This window comes from Aquarana catesbeiana, linkage group LG02 (assembly GCF_042186555.1).
Source record: "Aquarana catesbeiana isolate 2022-GZ linkage group LG02, ASM4218655v1, whole genome shotgun sequence".
NCBI lineage: Eukaryota > Metazoa > Chordata > Amphibia > Anura > Ranidae > Aquarana > Aquarana catesbeiana.
In genome coordinates this window covers 423,265,915-423,278,386 of record NC_133325.1, presented here as the reverse complement: position 1 = coordinate 423,278,386, position 12,472 = coordinate 423,265,915, and positions in this window count along the sequence as shown.

Genomic DNA, 12,472 nt, shown 5'->3' with positions numbered 1-12,472 from the left:
TGCTTGCGGCTTTAATGTAATGTCGGGTCCTGGTAATATGGATGAAAATCAGTGAGACAAACGGCATGGATACCCCCCAGTCCATTACCAGGCCCTTTGGGTCTTGTATGGATATTAAGGTTAGCCCCGCACCCAAATTAAAAAAATCAAAGGTGTGGGGCCACCAGGCCCTATATACTCAGAATAGCAGTATAAAGGCGGTGCAAACAAGACAGGGACTGTAGGTTTGTTGTTAAGTAGAATCTGTTTGTAATTTTGAACTGGTACATTTTTAACGTGTTTAGCTCCAGCAAAAAAATCTATTTTAAGCTTTTTGGAAAACATAGGGAAGGCTTATCGCCCCTGTGACGTTTGTTTTGCTGTCTGTGCTCCTCTTCAGAAGATTTCACCTCACTTTTTGTCCCAATGACAAATGTTTTTTTTGAAAATTTGGGGTTTTTAGTGAAACAAGGATTGGTGATAAAGCATCAGTGGAAAGGAGAAACGTTTTTCCCATATTAACTCTTACAGGAGAGAATTTCCCTTCCTAGGGGTAGATTTCATCTCACTTCCTGTTGTCTCCTTCCGTTTGCAAGTAGGAGTCATTTGTAAGTTGGATGTTTGAAAGTAGGGGCCTGCCCTATATACTCAGCAGAAATTTGGGCCTTAGGTGTTGGTGTTGCCACAACACTGTAAGCCCTCACAGGGCCCTGCTGTGAAATATTAGATCAAGAATTGTAATTACATGCCCCTGTTGAACAGGGGCAGAAAAATTGGGCCTTTGGTGGTGGTGGTGGTGGTGCTGGTGCCACAAAAATGTAAGTCCTCACAGTTACTCTTGGTGGGCGCAGAAACGGGCCCTGCTGTGAAATATTAGATCAAGAACTCCTATTACATGTCCCTGTTGAACAGGGGCAGAAAAATTGGGCCTTAGGCCCTGGTGCTGGTGCCACAACACTGCAACCCCTCACAGATACTCTAGTTGGAGCGCAGGAACGAGCCCTGCTGCAAAGAATTGCATCAAAAATTGTAATTACACGCCACTGTTAAACAGGGGATGAAAAATTGGACCTTAAGCACTGGTGCTGGTACCACAACACTGCAACCCCTCACAGATACTCTAGTTGGAGCGCAGTAACTAGCCCTGCTGCAAAGAACTGCATCAAAAATTGTAATTACACTCTCCTGTTAAGCAGGGGCTGAAAAATTGGGCCTTAGGCACTGGTGGCGGCGCCCAGAACCAAAAATGTTCTTACAAGCTATCAGCATGATCATTGAGGAGGAAGAAGATAATTACGCAGCATAACAGGATAGTCACTCAGCATCAGCATAGGCAGTCTTTGAAGGGATCTGACATTTCCAAAAAAATTATTTGGTTACATCAGCATCAGGTGCTTGGTAGCTGGTGGTGATCCAAGACTGATTCATTTTTATGAAGGTCAGTCGATCGACCGAGTCGGTGGAGAGACGCACCCTGTGATCGGTTATAAAGACTCCAGCAGCACTGAATGTGCATTCCGAAAGAACGCTGGATGCAGGACAGGCCAGTAGCTCAATTGCATACTGTGCAAGCTCTGGCCAGTGATCCATCCTCAAGACCCAGTAACCCAGAGGAGTTTCGGTGGGAAAGGTGTCCAAGTCAGATCTTGCCCCTAGGTATTCCTGCACCATGTAAAACAGACACTGGCGATGGTTGCTGGAACCGATCATACTTTGGGGCTGCGGACTAAAAAATTGTCTGAACGCATTGGTCAGATGGCCACCTTCTCCACCACTCCTTCTTTGACTGACCGATGCCTCAGCAACACGTTGTCCAGGAACAGGAGTTTGTAACCTCCCAGTCTCTGGGAACGCGTTGCACAGACCTTTCTGCAAAGCCTCCCAAAGATGTTTCATCCTCTGCTCCCTCTGCGACAACAAGATAAGGTCCGCAACCTTACCCATGTGACGTGGATCAAGGAGAGTTGCAAGCCAGTATTAATCCCTCTCCTTGATACCACGAATACAAGGATCCTTCCGCAGGCTTTGCAGGAACAGGGAGGCCATGCAGCGTAGGTTTGCTGAGGCATTCGGTCCGGAGTCCTCTGGGTCACTAAGGACAACATGATCCGCTGCCACCTCCTCCCAGCCACGTACAAGTCCATGGGTTTCTTGGGACTGTAAATGATCCCTTAAAGACTGCTGCTGATGCTGAGTGCTAGGCTTCACCTCCATGCTGAAACAATCCTCCTCCTCTTCCTGTGTGACCGGCGGGCACGCAGGAACACTGTCTGGATAAAGGGGGCCTTGAGAGCTAAGGAAGTCCTCCTCTTCCTGCCTCTGTTCTGCCTTAAGTGCCCTGTCCATTATTCCACGCAGCGTGTGCTCCAACAGGTGGACAAGGGGGACAGTGTCACTGATGCATGCACTGTCACTGCTCACCATCCTCGTGGCCTCCTCAAATAGTGACAGGACAGTGCATGCATCCCTGATCATGGCCCACTGGCGTGGGGAAAAAAAAACAAGCTCCCCTGACCTTGTCCTGGTGCCATAGTCGCACAGGTATTCATTGATGGCCCTCTGCTGCGTGTGCAGCCGCTGCAGCATGGCCAACGTTGAGTTTCACCTGGTGGGCATGTCACAGATTAGGCGGTTCTTGGGCAGGTTAAATTCCTTTTGGAGGTCTGCCAGTCGAGCACTGGCATTATATGATCGGTGGAAATGTACACAGACTTTCCTGGCCTGCCTCAGGACATCCTGTAAGCCCGGGTACCCACCCAAGTACCGCTGCACCACCAAGTTAAGGATGTGAGCCAAACAGGTCACATGGGTCATTTGTCCCTGTCGGAGGGTGGAGAGGAGGTTGGTGCCATTGTCGCAAACCACCATTCCTGCCTTAAGTTTGCGTGGCCTCAACCACCTCTGAACCTGCCCCTGCAGAGCTGACAGAACCTCTGCCCCAGTGTGGCTCCTATCCCCAAGCACACCAGCTCAAGCACCGCATGGCATCTTTTGGCCTGCGTACTTGCGTAGCCCCTTGAACGCCTACGGAGCACCGCTGGTTCAGAGGACAAAGTACAGGAAGAGGCCATGGAGGAAGAAGAAGAGGAGGGGGTGGAGGAGAGAGGTGTGTCAGAATCACCAGTAGTGGCATTTTGGAGGCATGGTGGCGGAACAACCTCCAACACTACTGCACCTTGTCCTGCATCCTTCCCAGCTGCCAGCAGAGTCACCCAATGCGCTGTGAAACTTAGGTAATGTCCCTGTCCATGCCTGCTGGACCATGAGTCAGCAGTAATATGAACCTTACCGCTGACCGCCCTGTCCAGCGAGGCCAAGACATTGCCTTCCACATGCCGGTAGAGAGCCGGAATCTCCTTCCATGAGAAAAAGTGGCGTTTGGGAACCTGCCACTGAGGAACCACACATTCCACAAACTCATGGAAGGGGGCAGAGTCTACTAACTGAAAAGGTAGAAGTTGAAGTGCTAGCAATTTTGCCAAGCTAGCATTCAACCGCTGGGCATGTGGATGGCTGGGAGCAAACTTCTTTCTGCGATGCAGCAGCTGGGGCAGGGAAATTTGCCTGGTACAATCTGACGTCGGTGTACCGATAGCAGATTAAAAATAATAAAGGTGTAGCGCTATAATTCACATCTGCAAACGTGTGTATCACAATACGTTTGTGCATATAAAAATTGTGATTGTTACCAAAACATGTATGACCATGATATGGATAATAACAAATAATTAAACCGTGTTAATCACATAAAAAATTATAAATTAAAATGAGCAATAATAAAGCTTAGTGATCAAATGTGCCAGTGATTAGAAACCAGTGCTGGTTCCATAAAACAAACATCAAACAAAATAAAATAAAATCAGAACTCATAACTGTCCATATTGTGTAGAAAAAATGATGAAGAAAACATCTGCAAAAGTTCTATGGGGGTGATGAGTGGCCAGATGGTAGAAAGAAACTCCCAAATTCACAGGTGGATGATTGCACCAGATATAACGAGTAGGTAGAAAGAAGACCACAAGTGTGTATAGATAGTACATCAGTGCCGGGGCCAACAACAGAAGTAGAGGAGGCTTACCGGAGCTAGTTGACCTGTAATGGCATACGCCAGACAAGTCAAAAAGGCTTAGTAACCACTGGTTTTTGAAAGATGTGTCTTGTCAGATGTCATCAACACATGGTGGAGAAAGGGGTAACTGCACGGCTTCCTCGCCCATGGATAATTCAGCTTGTACCATGCCGGGGATGGCTCCTCTCGCTCTCCTCCAACTCCTCTCCTTCCAGCTGCCACCCGCAGAGCGCCGCTCCCTCCGGACTCCGGGCACAGTGTGGTGCGGCGATGAGATGGACGGGGGGGGGGGCTCTCCGCACAGCCCGGACCCCACCTCCCCCTCCAATCATTGGTGAGTACGGACAGACCCCGCCCTGACAGAAGTGAAGGGAGGTGTGGAGAGGAGAGCCCCCCCCCCAGCCCCCCCCGTCCATCTCATCGCCGCACCACACTGTGCCCGGAGTCCGGAGGGAGCAGCGCTCCGCGGGTGGCAGCTGGAAGGAGGGAAGTTGGAGGAGAGCGAGAGGAGCCATCCCCGGCATGGTACAAGCTGGATTATCCATGGGCGAGGAAGCCGAGCAGTTAACCCTTTCTCCACCATGTGTTGATGACATCTGACAAGACACATCTTTCAAAAACCAGTGGTTACTAAGCCTTTTTGACTTGTCTGGCGTATGTCATTACAGGTCAACTAGTTCCGGTAAGCCTCCTCTACTTCTGGTGTTGGTCCCGGCACTGATGTACTATCTATACACACTTGTGGTCTTCTTTCTACCTACTCAGTATCATCATCAGAGCCTTCAAAATGCAGGGCATCCTCCTGGAGCATGTACCCAACACTGTGGTCAAACAGTTCGAGGGACTCCTCAGGAGGACATGGTGGGGCTAGGGAAGGAGTCACTGATGCCATTAAGCCGAGGGAAGAGGCCGCGTTGGCAGCTGCTTTGCCAGACAAAGTACCCTGAGCCTTGGTGAGAGAGGATGAGGAGGATGAGGACACCTTGGTCATCCACTCGACAAAGTCTTCTGCATATTGCGGCTCAACACGGCCAGCTGCAGAAAAAAAGGCCAAGCGTGTCCCATGGCCACATGCTAATGAGGATGCACCGTGTCCACGCCCAGCACTGTTGCCTCTAGGCACAGAGCCTGCTTGCCTTTTTTTATTGGCTTGTGACTGTCTGCCTCTCCTTGTTGGCCTTCCAGACATACTATTGGCCTGCAGTGAGCTGCACAAAACTGGGATATATATAATATATATATATATATATATATATATATATATATATATATATATATATATATATATATAGATAGATATAGATATAGATATAGATCTATATCTATATATCTATAGATATATCTATCTATCTATCTATCTATCTATCTATCTATCTATCTATCTATCTATCTATCTATATATATATATACCGACTATACTGCAGCTAGCAGAATTTACTGCCTGCCTGTAGTATTATTAGTATGATAACACCTGCACTTGTCTTCAGGTAGCTATACTGTAGGTGAGACTGTGCGGAGTACACAGTACAGTAACTGGAAATACTTCAATGAGCCTACACAAGCACCTGGCTGCAGGTTGCTATACTGTAGGCGAGACTGTACAGGGTACACAGTACAGTAGCTGGAAATACTTCAATGAGCCTACACAAGCACCTGGCTGCTGGTTGCTCTACTGTAGGTGAGACTGTGCACGGTACACAGTACAGTAGCTGGAAAAACTTCAATGAGCCTACACAAGCACCTGGCTGCAGGTAGCTTTACTGTAGGAGAGACAGTGCAGGGTACACAGTACAGTAGCTGGAAATACTTCAATGAGCCTACACAAGCACCTGGCTGCAGGTTGCTATACTGTAGGTGAGACTGTGCAGGGTACACAGTACAGTAACTGGAAATACTTCAATGAGTCTACACAAGCACCTGGCTGCAGGTAGCTTTACTGTAGGTGAGACTGTGCAGGGTACACAGTACAGTAGCTGGAATACTTCAATGAGCCTACACAAGCACCTGGCTGCAGGTAGCTTTAATGTAGGTGAGACTGTGCAGGGTACACAGTACAGTAACTGGAAATACTTCAATGAGCCTACACAAGCACCTGGCTGTAGGTAGATTTACTGTAGGTGAGACTGTGCAGGGTACACAGTACAGTAGCTGGAAATACTTCAATGAGCCTACACAAGCACCTGGCTGCAGGTTGCTATACTGTAGGAGAGACTGTGCAGGGTACACAGTACAGTAGCTGGAAATACTTCACTGAGCCTACACAAGCACCTGGCTGCAGGTTGCTATACTGTAGGTGAGACTGTGCAGGGTACACAGTACAGTAACTGGAAATACTTCAATGAGTCTACACAAGCACCTGGCTGCAGGTAGCTTTACTGTAGGTGAGACTGTGCAGGGTACACAGTACAGTAGCTGGAAATACTTCAATGAGCCAACACAAGCACCTGGCTGCAGATAGCTTTACTGTAGGTGAGACTGTGCAGGGTACACAGTACAGTAGCTGGAAATACTTCAATAAGCCTACACAAGCACCTGGCTGCAGGTTGCTATACTGTAGGTGAGACTGTGCAGGGTACACAGTACAGTAACTGGAAATACTTCAATGAGTCTACACAAGCACCTGGCTGCAGGTAGCTTTACTGTAGGTGAGACTGTGCAGGGTACACAGTACAGTAGCTGGAAATACTTCAATGAGCCTACACAAGCACCTGGCTGCAGGTTGCTATACTGTAGGAGAGACTGTGCAGGGTACACAGTACAGTAGTTGGAAATACTGTAAAAACACCTGCCTGTCTGTTAGTATATTAAGAAGAGAAGAACAGGATCTAGCTAAACTGAATACAGTGTGTGTATATACTGTATATATATATATATATATATATATATATATACACAACACCTGGGATGCATATATATACACAATACACTGTAACTGCAGCTAACTGACTCGACCTGCCTACTCTATCTAACTTAAATCAAATGACACTGTCTGTCTCTATCTCTCTATCTCTCTATCTGAACACCGGAACACACTACACAGGGCCGCCGTGTAGGCTGCCTTATATAGTGTGGGGTGTGTACTAAACCCCCTGAGCCATAATTGGCCAAAGCCTCCTTGGCTTTGGCCAATTACGGCTCTCTGTTCAGACGGCGCTGTGATTGGCCAAGCATGCGGGTCATAGTGCATGCTTGGCCAATCATCAGCCAGCAATGCACTGCGATGCCGCAGTGAATTATGGGCCGTGACGCGCCACTCGAGTTTGGCGCGAACGGCCCATATCGTTCGTAATACGATGTTCGAGTCGAACATGGGTTCAACTCGAACACAAAGCTCATCCCTAAGGTAGAGGAGTGCTATATCACAGCACCAGCTACTTTACATTCCTTCTCATCACCCTGTTACATTGAGGGACCCTTGTCCACAGAGCTCCTACATGCCAGTGAAAATAACAAACGCAAAGCTTTGCTCCTAATACATTGTTGTTGTTGCTCTTAAAGGGGACATGCCACTGGTGTTTATATTACTTAATTGTCTGTGTATTTGAGGCACTATAGGTCAGCCTGGGGTTCCCCTTTAGTCACAGTATTCTACATTAATCAATAGCTTGTTTGGGGAGTCCATTTAATCTGTGTATGTTTTTTTTATTCTTTTATTGTTGCATAGTGTTATTGACTGTTTTGAGGACTGTTTCAACCAAGTCCTGGCTACTTATACAGGACTTGGCTGACTAATATTACTTTAAACTTTTCTCTGGTCCAAGTAAACTTGAGAGAGCAGAATTGTGTTTGGGTGTTTTTACTGGGTTATTCCATTAATCACATTGCTAGGTGTGCCAGAGGGGCTGGGACAGTTCTTTGGGGTTGAGAGGCAGAGTAACGGACTGAACAAACAAAATCAGCTCCTTCGGGGGTATCACTACACATATAAATGCATCCTCTATTTACATATCAATGTTGCCGACCCGTGGCTATTTACATATTAATGCCACCGCTATTTACATATTAAAGCGGAGTTCTGATGACATTTTATCTTTTTTAAAGTCAGCAGCTATAAATACTGCATCTGCTGACTTTTAAAATATGGACGCTTACCTGTCCAGGGTGCCTGCGATGTCCTCACCTGAAGCCAATCCATCCCTTGGCTCTCGGGGGCAGGCACTGCCATCTTCGGTAAGGGAATCAGGAAGTGAAGCCTTGCGGCTTCACAGCCTGGTTCCCTATTGTGCATGTGTGAGTCGTGCTGCGCCTCCTCATTGGTCCCTGCTGTCTTCTGGGACCTGTGTGTCTCCCAAAAGACAGCGGGGGGGACGGAGGAGGAGCTGGACATGGCGTAGATCACCACGGAGCCTGCAGTGATCTATGCCCGGAAGTGGGAGCAAATACCTGTTTTATACAGATATCAGGGAGGAATCCGAAAAGCGGAAGTTCCATTTTTGGGTGGAACTCCGATTTAATGCTGGTAATTTACATATAAACGCTGAGTTTGCAGGTGAGTCATCTGTACACTGCAATAGGGCAGATCTGTTAGAAGAGGGAAGGTCTGGACAGCCGCACTCCAATAAAAACGCCTTTATTGTGCAAAATAACAAAAGTACAAACCACAGCAGGGTACAGCAGAGGTGTCGCCAGGGGGTGGCTATCAAGGCTGGAGCCCCGAATGTGGAGCCCATAGCCCCGAGTCTCAGCGGCGGGTGTGGAGGAGAAACTAGCGGGCCGGTCGCGGCTGTGGCGGGCGGCATTGGAGGTGGAGGAGACAAGAGCAGGCACTGAGCCATCGGACCGCCACCTCCCTCACCTCTTTTCCCTGCTTAGTTATGCAGCGGCTGCATACAGACATGTCTCAGCTATCCTGTGACCAGTGGCCCCGGGCCGGTGTTCTGCTGAGAAAGTTCCGCTCGGCGTATAAGTTCCCCCCTCTACTGCGCCTGCGCAGTAGGTATCGGCGGAAATAGCCGAAGCAGAACAGCTGAAAATCAGCTGTACACGGCTCGCTGCGCTCGGCACTTTTAGATTCCCCCTCTAGGTCCACTTGGATGGTGGGGAAGGAACCTGGACCCAGAGCGCAAGCGCCGTGTACAGCTGATTGAAGCATTTGAGCTTCGGCTATCTCCGGCGGCTGAGAGTAGTATGTACTGCGCAGGCGCTACGCCTGCGCAGTACAGGGGGGGAACTTATGTGCGAGGGAACATTCTCGGCAAGACACCGGCCGCAAGGTGGAGAGCGGCGCATCCTGATTCCCGTGCCCACTGACATCTGTGTTACACTCTGTCACATACAAGGGCTGGGCAGCGGGCGCTCTGTGATTGGCTGTGCAGGCGGCGGACATGTCTGTGATTGGCCCGGTGGAGGTGGTAAATGGTTACATGTGGAGGCGGGGCTGGGCTGGACTGTGGGTGATCCTGGCCGCCCGAAGTCCCGCCTCCCTGCCTGGCGCGCAATGTGTCTCCTCTTTACTGAGGTCTGTTATCTGCCCTTCCTCCAGTCTGTCAGCGTGCCCCTCTCTGTAAGCCACCCCCGTCTGTCATCCTGCCCCTTTCTGTCAGCACCCCCCTCTCTGTTAGCCCACCCCCCTCTCTGTCAGCCCACTCCTCTGTGTCAGCCCACACCGTCTGTCAGCCCACCCCCCTGTCAGCACCCCCCTCTCTGTCAGCCCACCCCCCTCTCTGTCAGCACCCCCCCCCTCTGTCAGCCCACCCCCCTGTCAGCACCCCCTCTCTGTCAGCCCACCCCACTGTCAGCACCCCCCCCCGTCAGCCCACCCCCCTGTCAGCCCCCCCTCTCCGTCTGCCCACCCCCTGTCAGCACCCCCTCTCTGTCAGCCCAACCCCTGTCAGCACCCCCTCTCTGTCAGCCCACCCCCCTGTCAGCACCCCCTCTCTGTCAGCCCACCCCCCTGTCAGCACCCCCTCTCTGTCAGCCCACCCCCCTGTCAGCACCCCCCTCTCTGTCAGCCCACCCCCCTGTCAGCACCCCCTCTCTGTCAGCCCATATCCTCTCTGTCAGCACCCCCCTCTCTGTCAGCCCATATCCTCTCTGTCAGCACCCCCCTCTCTGTCAGCCGACCCCCCTGTCAGCACCCCCCTCTCTGTCAGCCCACCCCACTGTCAGCACCCCCCTCTTTGTCAGCCGAACTCCCTGTCAGCACCCCCCTCTCTGTCAGCCCACCCCCCCTCTGTCAGCCCACCCCCCTGTCAGCACCCCCTCTCTGTCAGCCCACCCCCCCTGTCATCACCCCCCTCTCTGTCAGCCCACCCCCCTGTCAGCACCCCCCTCTCTGTCAGCCGAACCCCCTGTCAGCACCCCCCTCTGTCAGCCCACCCCCCTTTCAGCACCCCCCTCTCTGTCAGCCCACACCCCCAGTCAGCACCCCCCTCTCTGTCAGCCCACCCCCTGTCAGCACCCCCCTCTCTGTCAGCCCACCCCCGTCAGCACCCCCCTCTCTGTCAGCCCACCCCCTCGTCAGCACCCCCCCTCTCTGTCAGCCCATACCCTCTCTGTCAGTGCCCCCCTCTCTGCCAGCCCACCCCCCCTCTGTCAGCGCCCCCCTCTCTGTCAGCCCACCCCCTCCTCTGTCAGCGCCCCCCTCTCTGTCAGCGCCCCCCTCTCTGTCAGCGTCCCCCTCTCTGTCAGCGTCCCCTACTCTGTCAGCCTACACCCTCTCTGTCAGCACCACCCTCCTCTGTGTCAGCACCCCCTCTCTCTCCTGCCTCCTCCTCTCTCACCTCCCTCCCCCCACCTCTTTTCCCCCCTCAGGGGGTGGAGGCCCCATGATTCCTAACAGCAGCCCTGTGAATGAGTGTACCAGTTCAAATGTGTCCTGCCTACACAGTGGGCACAGCGATGCAGCATCTGCCTCTACTATGCCTTCTCCCCAAGCCCCCCCACACAATGGAAGGAAGGAAAATGGCACTACAGAAGAGCAGCTTCGCTCCGCCCCCAAACTCCAGCTCCCACACTTCCTGACTCTAAACGGCTCTCGGTAAGGCAGTCTAATGGGGGTCTTTAGGGGCAAGGGACACTGATGGGGGGGAGGGGTCACTGATCTATTAGAGATATCTAAGGGGGGTGCTGATATAAAGGGGACTCTGAGCTAATGTAGAGGGGGTGCTGACTGCTGGTGACCCATTAGATCAGCAGTCAGCACCCGCCATTAGATCAGCACCCCCACCTCCCCTCCCTAGAGACCTCTACTAAATAAGGGAAACTCTCCTTATATCAGCACCCACATTAGATCAGTTTGTTTTTATATTACCTCCTCCTCCCTCTCCTCAGAGAAATCCATTATATTACAGTCCCCTTATATCAGCACCCCCCTTAGAGACTGATGGTTTTGTCTCTAAAGAGGATCAGATATAGGGGACTCTGATCTAAAAAAAAACAAATAAAAAACACCTAGAATAAAACTAAAACTTCTCGAAAAAAACTATGCAAAAATAAATTAAAATGCAGTGCAACCTCCCCCTATAATTATAATTGATTTAAAATAATTATATTAAATGTGAACAAATAATTGTGAATGATGGTGGAAACCCCCAAGGGTAATCCAAGTATTAATACACTCCAATCTTATTTAAACATATACTCTGCAATCGCCACACACATATAATAGTGTATGAATAGAGGTGTAAATCCATTCCAAAATGTGTTGTGCTAGTATCCGAAAAAGTAAATTGGATATTAGCACATTTTGGAATGAATTGGAGGTTTACACCTCTATTCATACATTATTATATGTGTATGGAGATTGCACGGTATATGTTTAAATAAGATTGGAGTGTATTAGTACTTGGATTATCCTTGGGGGTTTCCACCATCATTTACAACTATTTTTTCATATATGAATATAATTATAGGGGGAGGTTGTGCTGCATTTTTTCCATTTTAATTTTTTTGGGTCTCTAAGAGGAGCACTGATATAAGGGGACTCTAAACTAATGGGGGTCCTCTATGGGGGGCCCCTAAATTATATGGGGGTAACACTGACCCCTGTATTATGGGGGGTAACACTCACCAATAAAGCGTCCTGCATTATTGCTCTCCTTAGTGCACCCAAAGGTGTCTCAGGTCTTTACAATCCTATAGTGTATATTAATTTAAATGTGAAAAAAGAATTGTGAATGATGGTGGAAACCGCAAAGGATAAAGTATTAATACACTCCAATCTTATTTAAACATATACTGTGCAGTCGCCATACACATATAATAATGTATGAATAGGGGTGTAAATCCATTCCAAAATGTGTTGTGCTAATATTTGCCATGCAGCTTTTTTTCCGAAATTTTTTGCCATGCACCTCTAAAGTGTACAGGTTTGGCTTAAAGAAAAGGGGGCAACCCTATCCTGCAGTGAAGAGAAAGGGAGAGAAAATAGGATAGACAGCAGCGGCGGCAGCCGCAATTTACCTGTGTGATTCGGCCGTTGCA